The sequence below is a fragment of the Onychomys torridus genome, chromosome 18 (genome assembly GCF_903995425.1).
Source record: "Onychomys torridus chromosome 18, mOncTor1.1, whole genome shotgun sequence".
NCBI lineage: Eukaryota > Metazoa > Chordata > Mammalia > Rodentia > Cricetidae > Onychomys > Onychomys torridus.
In genome coordinates, this window is record NC_050460.1 from 26,322,778 (window position 1) to 26,335,232 (window position 12,455).

Genomic DNA, 12,455 nt, shown 5'->3' on the forward strand with positions numbered 1-12,455 from the left:
AGTCATCTTCATTAACCGCACAAGTTTATTTTTGTTTTTAATACTATGTATGTGTGTGGGGGTGGGTGTATGCACACATGTATAGGTACTCACAAAGCTAAGAGGTGAGCTCTCCTGGAAATGGGCCCAATAGGAAGTTATGATCTCTCTAACCTGGGTGCAAGGAACTGAACTCAGGCCTTCTGCGAGAGCAGTGCATGCTTGGAACATCCAAATCATCTTTCCAGAATCCAATTTTTATAAATTAAAACAATTAGTTTCTCAGGGAGAGGAGAGTTTGCTCAATGGTTCAGTAGCTAAGAGTACTTCTTGCAGAGGACCTGGCTTTGGTTACCAGCACTCACATGGAGGCTTACAACAATATCTAACTGCCATTTCAGGAAGTCCAATGCCCTCTTCTGACCTTTGTGGGAACCAGGTATGCATGTGGTGCACATAAAAACAAATAGACAAAACACTTGTATATATAAAATAAATACATATAGTAAGTTAAATACTTCAGTTTCTCTTTGTCTTTAAAGAAAGGCAACGAAGGGTTCACAGTAATTTCCCAGGCATGCAAGCTCACCACTGCCCTAATGCGGTCAGGATTTAAAAATCTTTATTGCCATATCTAAGCATATGCTTTCCAGTTGTTACTTATCATGGATGCAATATTTTAGTGCATAAATTATGACCATCAAAGATTGGAACAAGTTATTAATCGATTTTTACTTATTGAACACTTGCTCTATTTCAAATGATAGTACTCAAATAATTACCACTAATCAAAAAGTCTTTTAAAATATTTTTTGAGTTGCCTTTTTAAAAAAAATTATTATATTTGTGTTTTAATTTTACACATCAGCCATGGGTTTCCCTGTCCTCCCCCCTCTCGCCCCCCCCCCCACTTTCCCCCTAGGCCCTCCCCTCCATTCCCATCTCCTACAGGGCCAAGACTCCCCTGGGGATTCATTTAAGCCTGGTGGATTCAATAAAGCCTGATCTGACCTAGTCTGGTGATCAGATGGCCAAACACCCTAACAGTCATGCTGGAACTCTCATCCAATAACTGATGGAAGTGGATGCAGAGATCCTTGGCCAGGCTCCAGGTGAAGTTCTAGGAGTCCTTTTAAAATATTTTATTTTTGAGATTCTAATATAATTACATTATTTCCCACTTCTCATTCCTCCTAAACCCTCCTATATATCTTCTCTTTGTTATTTTTCAACTTCATAGCTTTTTCATTAATTTTTATTACAGAGAGAGAGAGAGAGAGAGAGAGAGAGAGAGAGAGAGAGATTCTGAAATACATAAGTACAGTCTGCTCAATCTGTAGAATGTTACTTGTATTTTTTTTTTTTCCGAGACAGGATTTCTCTGTGTAATTTTGGTGCCTGTCCTGGATCTTGCTCTGTGGTCCAGGCTGGCCTTGAACTCACAAAGGTCCACCTGCCTCTGCCTCCCGAGTGCTGGGATTAAAGGTGTGCACCACCACCGCCCTGCTTGTATGTATGTTTTCAGGGCTGACCAGTAGGTATTGGATAACCAATCAGTGTGCTCTTCCTTGGGGAAAATAATCTCTTCTGTTCTTAGCATTTCTTGGTTGCCTGCAGTTTTTCATGTGGAGCTTAGGCCTCCTGGGCTTTTCCCCTGTCCAAATTAGCATGTTTGCTATTTCTGACTTTGTCTAGCTCATGTTTAGATAGTTGTATTGGTGAGAATTTATAGGCAAAGCTTCTGATATTCCTAGGAGACAGAAAACTCTCTATTCATTGCTCTCTCCTCGGCTCTTACAGTCTTTTCTGCTCCTTCTTCCACAAGGGTCCCTCAGTCTTAGGCTGGAACTGTAGTATAGATGTATTGGTTGGGACTTGGTACCATAGCTCTGCATATTTTGGTTGAGGTGTTTTGTAATTATCTCAGTTGGTTATGAAGACAAGTAGTCCTCACCAAGCAACAAAAGCCTTTTGATTTTTATTATTTCATTTTTTTCTGATGCAGGAACTCAAATATAAGGAACTAAATATCAATATAATAAATAAATTGTTATATCTTGTGTTTTTTAAATCAGTTTATCTCCAAATCAATGCTCTTGAATATTAAATTGCAGTACATTATAGATTTCTCTACAATATGGTTCAAAAATAAAATAAAAAAGAGGTTCACAAAGAACTGATTCCAAAGCAAACATTTAGACAATCACTACAAAAAAAGGGTCAAGATTGTTATGAGATATTTGTACATTGTGAGGACATGCATTGCTGAGCTGTGTGCAATAAAAAGCTGAATAGCTAGACAGGAGGTATTAACAGGAATTCTGGGCAGAGAGAGTGAAAGAAGAATCTAGGAGCACATGAGACGCCAGGGAGACACTAAAGAGGTCAAATAAGAGTAGAGGAGACTGACTCACATGAGAGAATGTAGATTAATAAAAACACGTTAATTTATAAGAGCTAGTGGGACCAGCCTAAGCTAATGGCTAAGCTTTCATAATTGGTAAGAAGACTTCATGCTGTGATTTGTGAGCTGGCAGCTGATGAAAATGCTTACTCTAAAAGATTTTCATTATTGTCTCTGCTGTTGCCCCCCTGGTTACTTTCTCATCCAAAAAGGTCCACCCTTTGCTTTTATATATCATCTATGTTTAAAAATCCAGCTGTAGGATACAAAGACAGCATGCAACATAAATCTTTTGGAATCTTGCTTACCTTACTTAATATTATGGCCCTAGTTTCACCCATATTTTCAAATCACATTACTTTATTCTTCCTAATAGGTAAAACTCTATTTCCTTATCTACTTACCCCTTAACATACAAATAGAACAATAAAAACCAAGAATAAATACACACAGCAAATGACAATAGCAGCAGGTTATGGAGCTCTCAACAAAGAAGCAAAGGAACACGACTTTATCTCTGCTTGCCCAGGATAAAAGCTGAAATCAGAGAGTCTTTCAGACCTCTGAACACATCAAATGGAAGTTCTAGAATGGAAAAAGTACGATGTTCAAAATTGAGAAATCAATGACTAGATTTAACAGTAAATTGGATACAGTTGGAAAGAGAACTCATTAAATGAGACCCAAATCTACAACAGAATCATTGGGAATGTGAAGACAAAGAAAGGCAAAGTATCTCCAAGGAGCCAGAGGAATTGCTAAACCTAAGACATGACCTATTAAAATTGAAGATAAAGACAATTTTGGTGCAACAACAAAAATATCCTTATTTTATCACTTCAGATAAGATCAAAAAGGATTGTTTTGGTAAATTTTTTGTGGAAGACTAAAGATTCAAAAGAGTCTTGAAAAAATAGCCAATAAAATTACAATTGTATGACAAATGCAAGCACATATTTATGCAATAAAAACATTCATATTAAGAATATATGCACAATAAAGATATGACAATGATCTAAGACAGGAAGTGGATGAAGAGAGATAAAATTTTTTATCATAGAGCATTATCTGACCACAGGTTTTAAATGTCAATGCTCTCATTCCTAACACAGAACATCCTTTCTTGTTTCTTTTCTTTGCAAGGAACTATCAGCAGCTATTTATGTGTATTGTTAATCATATTTAATGAATCTATTTTACTGTGTTAGTGACACCACCATTAATAAGGAAAATTGTATGTGCCTCATAGATACTAATTGAATAATTAAAATGGTAAATATAACTCAAATACTCATAAATTGTTTTCTTTCTATAATAGAGTAATATACAAATAATTGTTTCTATGTAAGCGATACTGTTAAAACAGTAACTCTTAAAGGTGTAGTCTGAAAAGCAATGTCTGGTTTGCTTTGTCTCTCAGCTGGGTTATCAATGTGATAGATGTACTGGCATAATCCAAGACATCATGGCATCTTGGTAATATATAATAGGAAAAATGAAGGTAACAGCATCATGGAAAAGAAGATAAATACCTTGAGTAATGTTAATGTATTTTACTCTACAGAATATCAAAACTATTAATGTCGCTCCAAATATTTGTCACTTTCATTCATATATGTATAAAAATTTACTCTAACTAGGAAAATGAGTTAGTTTGTCATCTCTGAATGTAAAAACATATTACTGCACTGATAGTTTAACATAATGATACAGATTTCTCTCAGGTTCATCTTTTTAATAAAATATTTTAACTCTTTGAGAATTTAATATACACACATGTTTACATATATACATATAATATGTTTAGGTGCTAAGTTGAAAATGGGTGAACTTATTATATTGAATTTCCATTTTGAACTGATAGAATTAATAAATGCCTAGTGCATTAACAAGACGCATTTCAATATGCTTGTGAAGATGTTTCCACAGAGATGTAAGTGAAGAGACTGAAACTGACTGTTTAAAGCCTCGTCCTATGTGTGAGACTCAAGACTGAAGACAAAGGAAACTTCCACATGACTGCTGGAACTCCCTTTCTCTGCTTTCTGGTTGGCAGCTGTTATTTCCACCATGCATTCGTCATGATGTTGGACTGCATTCCTCTGAACTTTGAGATAGAATAAAACCTTCCTCCCTTAAGCTGTATTCTGTTAGGGTCATGGTTACAAGGAAAGAAACTTACACAAATGTCAGATGAGTTAAGTAAGCTAATTTAAATAGATGAAATAAATATATTGCTTACAGAGCAGCAGACAGGATATGTGACAATGATAATGGATGGTATTACAGCCCTGGTGAATTAACAAGGGATTGTTCCCATTCTTAAGCCCAAAGACAAAGAACAGAACAATCAGTTACAAGTGAGAGAGTTGAGGCTCTGACTTAGGAAGAGAGATGCACAACAGAAAATGAGAGCAGAGTTGTTATAAAAAGACATTGTCATTCTTGAGCTCAGTTTATAAATGATACTAGCTATCTAAATTGATATATATATATATATATATATATATATATATGTTTGCATGTATATAAGTATATATATATATATATATATATATATATATATTTGTGTATGTGCTCATCTAAACATGTGTATGATTATGATGATGTGTAATTTTTTATTGCCCATTACCTTATTTATTGAGACAGAGCCTACTGGGCTACCTGGGTGATGAGTTCCAAGTATCCATATGCTTCTACTCTCTTATTCCCCCAAGTGCTGGAGTTACAGATGCATGCCACTGTACCCAGGTTTACACTGTTCCTGAAGATTCTAACTTAGTTTCTTATGTTTGTATGGCAGTCATATTAATGACTGAGCCATCCCCCTACCTTTTAGTTTTGCAAATTGGAAGGGCCACCCAATTGCTAGTCTCCTAGTTATGTTTCTATTGCTGTGATAAAACACTGACCAAAAACAACTTCCAGAGTAAAAGCTGTCTTTGGCCTCCATCTTTCAATCACTGTCCATCATTGAGGAAGTCAGGGGAGGGGTAGGAGCAGGAAACATGAAGGAAAGTTGCTTACTCCTTTGCCTTCCATTTCATTCTCAGCTTGTTTTCTTATGCAACCCAGAACCACTTACAGTGGGCAGAAAACTTCCACATCAACCATTAATTATCAATATGCCACACACACGTGCCAAGAGGCCAATATTAAGGCGGCAATTCAATGGAGGTGAGTTCAATCAATTCCTTCTTCCCAGGTTTTTCTAGTTTTTAAGTAGACAAAAATCAATCAGTATGATCGGGCTGTTAAACGGAGAGTTGTTTCAAAAAACCAAAAGAAAAAAAATTCAATAAATTTAAAAGTTTAATTTCTCTTTAAAAATATAGTCTCATAATTGTAGATTCCTATGAAGTCATTTTTAAAAGTTAAATACAGTCTTACTCCAAGACCAAAGAATCAATTCAGAGTTACAATCAAATCAAAGCAAAATCAATACCAAATAGTGTATAAATCAATTCCTATAGCTCAATGTCTGGCATCTGAGACTCATGATCTTAAGCTCCATGACCTTGAACTACTCCGTTTTACAGGATGTGCCATTTACAGCCCACACAGCTTGTCTTGTAGCCAAGGTTGGCTCCACTCCATACCTGCCATACCTGCTGTTGTCCTTTGAGGTCATCCCAATGGCCCTAGAAACTCAAATATGCTGGGATCTCCACTGAAGGTGTGGCTGTATCTTCACCAATCACCTTGTGCCCTCTCTTCAGGGAATCCAGCCTTGCCACATTGTGTCAAGCTTTAGCCTCTTTTCATGACCCTCTCCATTGAGGAGTTTCCACTGAGGCGATACATTCACTATGGGCTCCCTTCAGGGCAGTACAGCCCTGAGCCCTTGTTCCAAGTCTCAGAGGCTCTTCATGACCTCTTCATGCCTTCAAAACAGTTACCCATGGGAGACTCTTTTACCTTACTAAGTTCAGCAACTAGTTTGAGAGGCAAGCTTTGGCCTCCTGAACCATGTTTCTGTATGCTGACCCTGAGAAAATACTTCCCAGAAGATTTCACCTCAATGACGTTTATCTCTTATTAATCACAGCTGACTTTTAGCTTCAGTTATGGAAAATTTCCCTATCAAATGAAACATTTCACATGTTTGTTTGTCTCTTGCTACTTACAGCTGGTTCTCTAGCATCAGCTGATCAGATACCAAAGATTTTTAGTACAAAACATCACATGAATTCCACTGATAAGAGTCCTTGAGATACTATCAAACTTCCCTCTGAAAATTCATAAGCTAGGCCTCTATCATCTGCATTACACTCAGCACTATCTCCCGAATTCCCAAAGAGGTTCGTGATTTTGATATTTATAAATGGCAAGGTCACTAAAGGAAATCTTATACATGGGAAGATTAAATAGCATCTTTTCTTTTCTATTCACTGTGACACAAAGGTGATGAAGTGATATTTGTCTTGAAGGTGCATAGATGTTTCAATATGTCCTGATATGTTGATTTTGATTGAGACTGCAGAGACACACACCCTACAGGCCAAGTAATTATGGGTTTTTTCCCTCTCCACTGTGAGACAGCCAGTGTGAGGTTATTTGGCTGCTGAGGCATACATCCTCAAGGTACAAACAACTCCAAGGTGTATTGTCTTTTCATGTATTATTCATCTGTTGTCACTAATTTGAAGTAAAATTATTTAATAAAGTGGGCTGAAAGGGGGCTTATTTCATCTCACACTTTACAATATATCATGAAGGGAAGACAGAGCAAGAGCTCAAGGCAAGAACGTGGAGGAAGGAACAAAAGCAGAAACCATAGAGTGGTGCTCCGTACCGACTTCCTCTCCATGGCTTGCTTACCTTGCTTTCTCACACAACCCAGTTTCTCTCTTTTAGGCTGATTCTGATCCCGGTCTGCAGACCTCATAGGAGTCTTGCCATTATTGCACCAGTGGGCATATCTTGTCTGATAGGTTGATGAACCACAGGGTTCTCGGCTTTGTCATAAGGAGTTGGCACTATGGTATTTGTTCAATAACCTATGGTTATTAGGTTCATCACTATTCAAGCATGCAGACATCACTCTCCTCACTAACTCTTTTTTTAGTAGAGATTTTTATATGACATATCACTCCATTCAAGGCTCAGTGTACAATGTGGAAAGGCAACAGAAACAATGTAAAGGCCAGAAGATCATCAGAAGTGCTGTAAAATATCATCTTGTGTGCATGATGAAGCTAATGTAGCAATGGTCCTTACACTTGCAAGAGGCAGGCACAAGACTATGTATGTCAACATTCAATCATAGATTAGTGATTGGACCGTGTAGCCCTAACTCACTCTGCTAAAATATGGTCTACTGATAGATTCTGTGGGGAAAGCAAACTTGTATATCCACTGATGAACTCACCATGTGCCCATGGATAGTTCAAAACTATCTAAATGGATCACATGGGTAGCCCAGGGAAAATTCAGTAGTTCACAAAACAAAATAAAGACATGACCATGGGAAAGGGACTTTTAGGGAGGAGACCATAAAAGATGTGGAAGCTAGATAATAAAGGGTCAGTAAAACCTGTTGTTCGAATCTTAGATGGTCTTTTAATAAAAACCCCAGAGACAGATATTAGGGTAAAAGCTGAAAGATCAGAGAAGCAGAACAGCCAGCTACTAGTTCTTAACTCTATGAAATCCTCAGCCTAAAGAGAGTGAGTTCCTGTTTCCTCACACATTATATACCTTTCTCTATCCTGCCATATTATGCCCTGGGATTAAAGATGTATGTACTTCCCAAGCAAAGACATGAGATCTCAAGTTCTGGGATTAAAGGTGTGTGCTACCACTGCCTGTCTCTGTATATAATCTAGTGGCTGGCTCTGTCCTTTGATCTTCAGATAAGTTTATTAGGGTACACAATATATCATCACACAGTAAGACAATAACCAGAATACTCTTTAAATGATACATTTTGTATATAATATACACACCTCTCTCTACAAAAACACTAGTTAAATTATAAGAAATGTTTTGGCTAAAAAACCTCTTATTTTTATTTTTGTTTTACTTATTTTATGTTTATGTAAAGAGAACAATGTTAGGAAAAGCAAACTCCACTTCTCCATTCTTTTTATATTGTAGCGCTAAATTCATGAAATTTCATTGCTAAAAAAGTAAGAAGTTTATTAATGACCTAAATTTCAATACCCCCTTGCTTCACTAGTCACAGAACACTGAGAAGCAAACTATTTTTCAATAATGATTCCCTTTATTGTATTTAACATAAAATATCTATAATTTATGGCACTTATTTTTAAAACAGTCCATATTACTAGATTAGAAGCTGAACTCTGTTCACATCTGGATACATAAGGAAAAATAATTAAATTTAGTAAATGAAATGAACCAATGGCAATCCATCATGCTACTATTATAGCTACACAGTGAAGTAGGGTAGGTGCTGATTAGAAAGTTAATCCATAAAAGTATGCCAAATATAGGAACCTCAATAAAGTTCCTATCCCAATTCAAGTGAACATGAGCCATTACCATCAATTCTATAAGCCCCTTAAGACTCCATTGTGTCTAAAGTTTAGATGCTTTTCTAATGTACTAAGATGTTTAAAGTTTTATAAAATTTTAAGAAAAATATACATTTAAAAAGTAAGGCTAACCTGTTTGGCAATAGAACATAACTACTGCTGCAATGTACTCTGATATTTGATTATCCATGCATAACACATATGTGACTTATATATGTGATTCTGTGTAATCACTACGAGTCTCATAGAAAAATTAATTCCACAGAATATGGTGGGTTTTATATAATACACTGTATTTTTTTCAGCACCTAGATTATTATCATTTAACTAGATGAAATGTTGCAAATCATATTTCCATTAAAAACTACCCGTGGGCTGAGAAATTAATTCAGTGGGTAAAGTGCATGCTACTCAAGGGTGACAATATGAAGTCTAATCTCCAGAAACCATGTATGATGGCTATGGTACTGAGCGTGTTTGCAATCCCAGAACTCCTAGAGAGAGATGACAGGCAGAGAAAGGAGCATTCCTGGAAGCTCCCAGGCTGGCTATCTTAGCATACACAGTAGAAAAATAACAGGGATTCTAGAAGGTGGAAGATGAGGTCTGTTTCTTTTTTTTTGTTATTTATTATATTTGTGTTTTAATTTTACACATCAGCCATGGGTTCCCCTGTCCTCCCCTTCCCCCTAGCCCTTCCCCCCAGCCCCTCTCCTCCATTCCCATCTCCTCCAGGGCCAAGACTCCCCTGGGGATTCATTTAAATCTGGTGGATTCAGTATAGGCAGGTCCAGTCCTCTCCCTCAGGCTGAGCAAAGTGTCCCTGTGTAAGCCCAAGGTTCCAAACAGCCAGTTCATGCACTAAGGACAGGTCCCGGTCCCACAGCCTAGGTGCCTCCCAAACAGTTCAAGCTATTCAATTGTCTCACTTATCCAGAGGGCCTGATCCAGTTGGGGGCTCCACAGCCTTTGGTTCATAATTCATGTGCTTCCATTTGTTTGGCTATTTGTCCCTGTGCTCTTCTAATCTTGGTCTCAACAATTCATGCTCTTACAGTCCCTCCTCTTTCTGGACAATTGGACTCCTGGAGCTCTACTTGGGGCCTGGCTGACGATCTCTGCATCCACTTCCATCAGTTATTAGATGAGAGTTCCAGCACGACCGTTAGGGTGTTGGCCATCTGATTACCAGACTAGGTCAGATCAGGCTTTCTCTCAACCATTGTCAGCAGTCTACAGAGGATGTATCATTGTGGATCTTAAATTGCTCTCTGACTTCCACACATGTGCTGTGTCTCACACTCACACAAACATACACACACACACACACACACACACACACACACACACACAGACAGAGAGAGAGAGAGAGAGAGAGAGAGAGAGAGAGAGAGAAGAAGGGACAGAAAGATGGATGGAAGAAGATTTAATTTAACAAAAATAAGAGCTATCCTATTCATTCTATATTTTAAGAAAAGGAAGTCTCTTTTTCTTCCAATTCCAAAGTTGCATGGATTTGTTATGTTACTCAAAATGTAGTAAAAATCTTCCTGTACTTTAGTATTTCTTTGTAAGCATGATATCAAATTAATCACAGTAAAGTTCTATTTGTAGTCGTAACTGTGAACAGAAGGAAAGAGAACATTGCAAATATATATGACTTCCCAAGCCCCTGTATCTGTGGCATATGCTGCTAGCTCTGTAAATGATTTTTTTTCCATCTACTTTCCTGATTTTTTCTCAAAGCAAAGCACTAAATTAATATTGAAAAAAAATTCACTTAATGCCAAATAAACTATGTAGGTCAGATACTGAATTAGGACTCATATATTTAAGTAGCAGAGAAAAAAAACTACTTGAGAACTTATTACAAGAAAATTTGCAGGTCAAGTTGGAAATGCACTTATATTCCAGAGAAGGACTTAGTCACAGGTGCAAGTTGATTCAAGGGACATGAGATTCCAGAAATAATTGCTCACCTCCAAATATAGCTTTCTTACTCACTGAGTTGAATTCTAAGCATGCTATGACTGCTGTGTGAGCAGAGCAGGTTTGGGGAAGAAAATCTAAAAGCAGTAAGTCATATTATTCTTAGAAGAAGAACATTATCACCTGCTTATGAAAAAGGCCATCTGTTTACAATGTTTTCCAAGACCAGTTAAGAGATGTCCAAATCTTTAACAACAATTGAATCAACACATGGTTATTCAATAATAAGGCATAGTACCTCAGAAATTGAGGTCAAAACAAAATTATTTCATTTTTTTCTTACTATGTACAGTTACAGATAATTCCACATATCACTTTAAAAATATTTACAAATTTATTATATGTGTATGGGTGTTTTGTCTGCACCATGTGAGTGACTAATGCTCACAGAGGCCAGAAGAGGGCCATTGTGTTCTCTGGGGCTGGAGTCATAGAATGTTGTTGACCATCCAGTGGGTATTGGAAATAGAATTAGGGTGAGTTTTAAAAGCAAGCAGTTCTCTTAACCCTTGACCTGTTGTCTCTGCTCCCATGCATTTCCTGAAAATGACAAATTTAAAGTTATAGACTTTATCATTATTATGTTGCTGTTGTTGCTGTGAAATACCAATATTTCCCTCTTTGGACTGGTTTAGTAACAGTTTATAAAATCTGTTTTGACCCTCTTCCCATTTTCCTTTCTGTTTAATGCAGCAAAATTTCTATTTTTTTTTAATCTGAAATCTTCAGCTTTGGAGTGAAAGCAAGCTATTACTAATACTAGGTGGAAGTTTTGATTCCATATCTGAAGAGAATAATGACACACACATACATATATATATATATATATATATATATATATATATATATATATATATATATACATATATATACATATAAAGTTAATTTCAGTTTGATTTACTAATAAACCAGTGCAAAAATTTGGTGTAGAATATAGACACAGGAGTAGGATACCCAGCTACAAACCCTGCAACTTATAGTGGTGACCTGCCTGCAAGATATGCTAGTACAATAGCAGCATAAACATTGTGGGAGTCACCAACACATCTCTAACTGGATTTAAGTCTCACTTCATGAAAGGGAACCAATTCCTGGACACTGCTTGAGTGGCAAAGAACCTGAGACTAGGTAGGCACTGGGCCTAGGGGAAAACCAATAATACTGTTCTGCTAAAGGAAACATAGCAATAAAATGATTTCTAATGATTTTCTGATTTACACATAGATCAATGTGCTGCTCAGCCAGTATCTGAGATGTTTCCTCTTGCAGTAGATGGGAACTAACACAGAGAGACCCACAGCTAGACAATATGCATAGTGTGAGAGACTTTGAAACACTCAGTCATAAATGGAATGTCTTCATCAAACACTTCTCTTTATGGCAAAGGGAGCTATGCAGAAATGGAAGTGGAAAGATCATAAGAGCCAGTGGAGGTGAATGACATCAAGAAAATAGTATCTTCCAGACACAACAGGATTGGCACACATATGAACTCACAGAGACTGTGGCAGCATGCACCGTGCTTTCTTGGTTATTGTATATCTAGTTAGCCCTTTGCATACCAATTAGAACTCAGATACTCC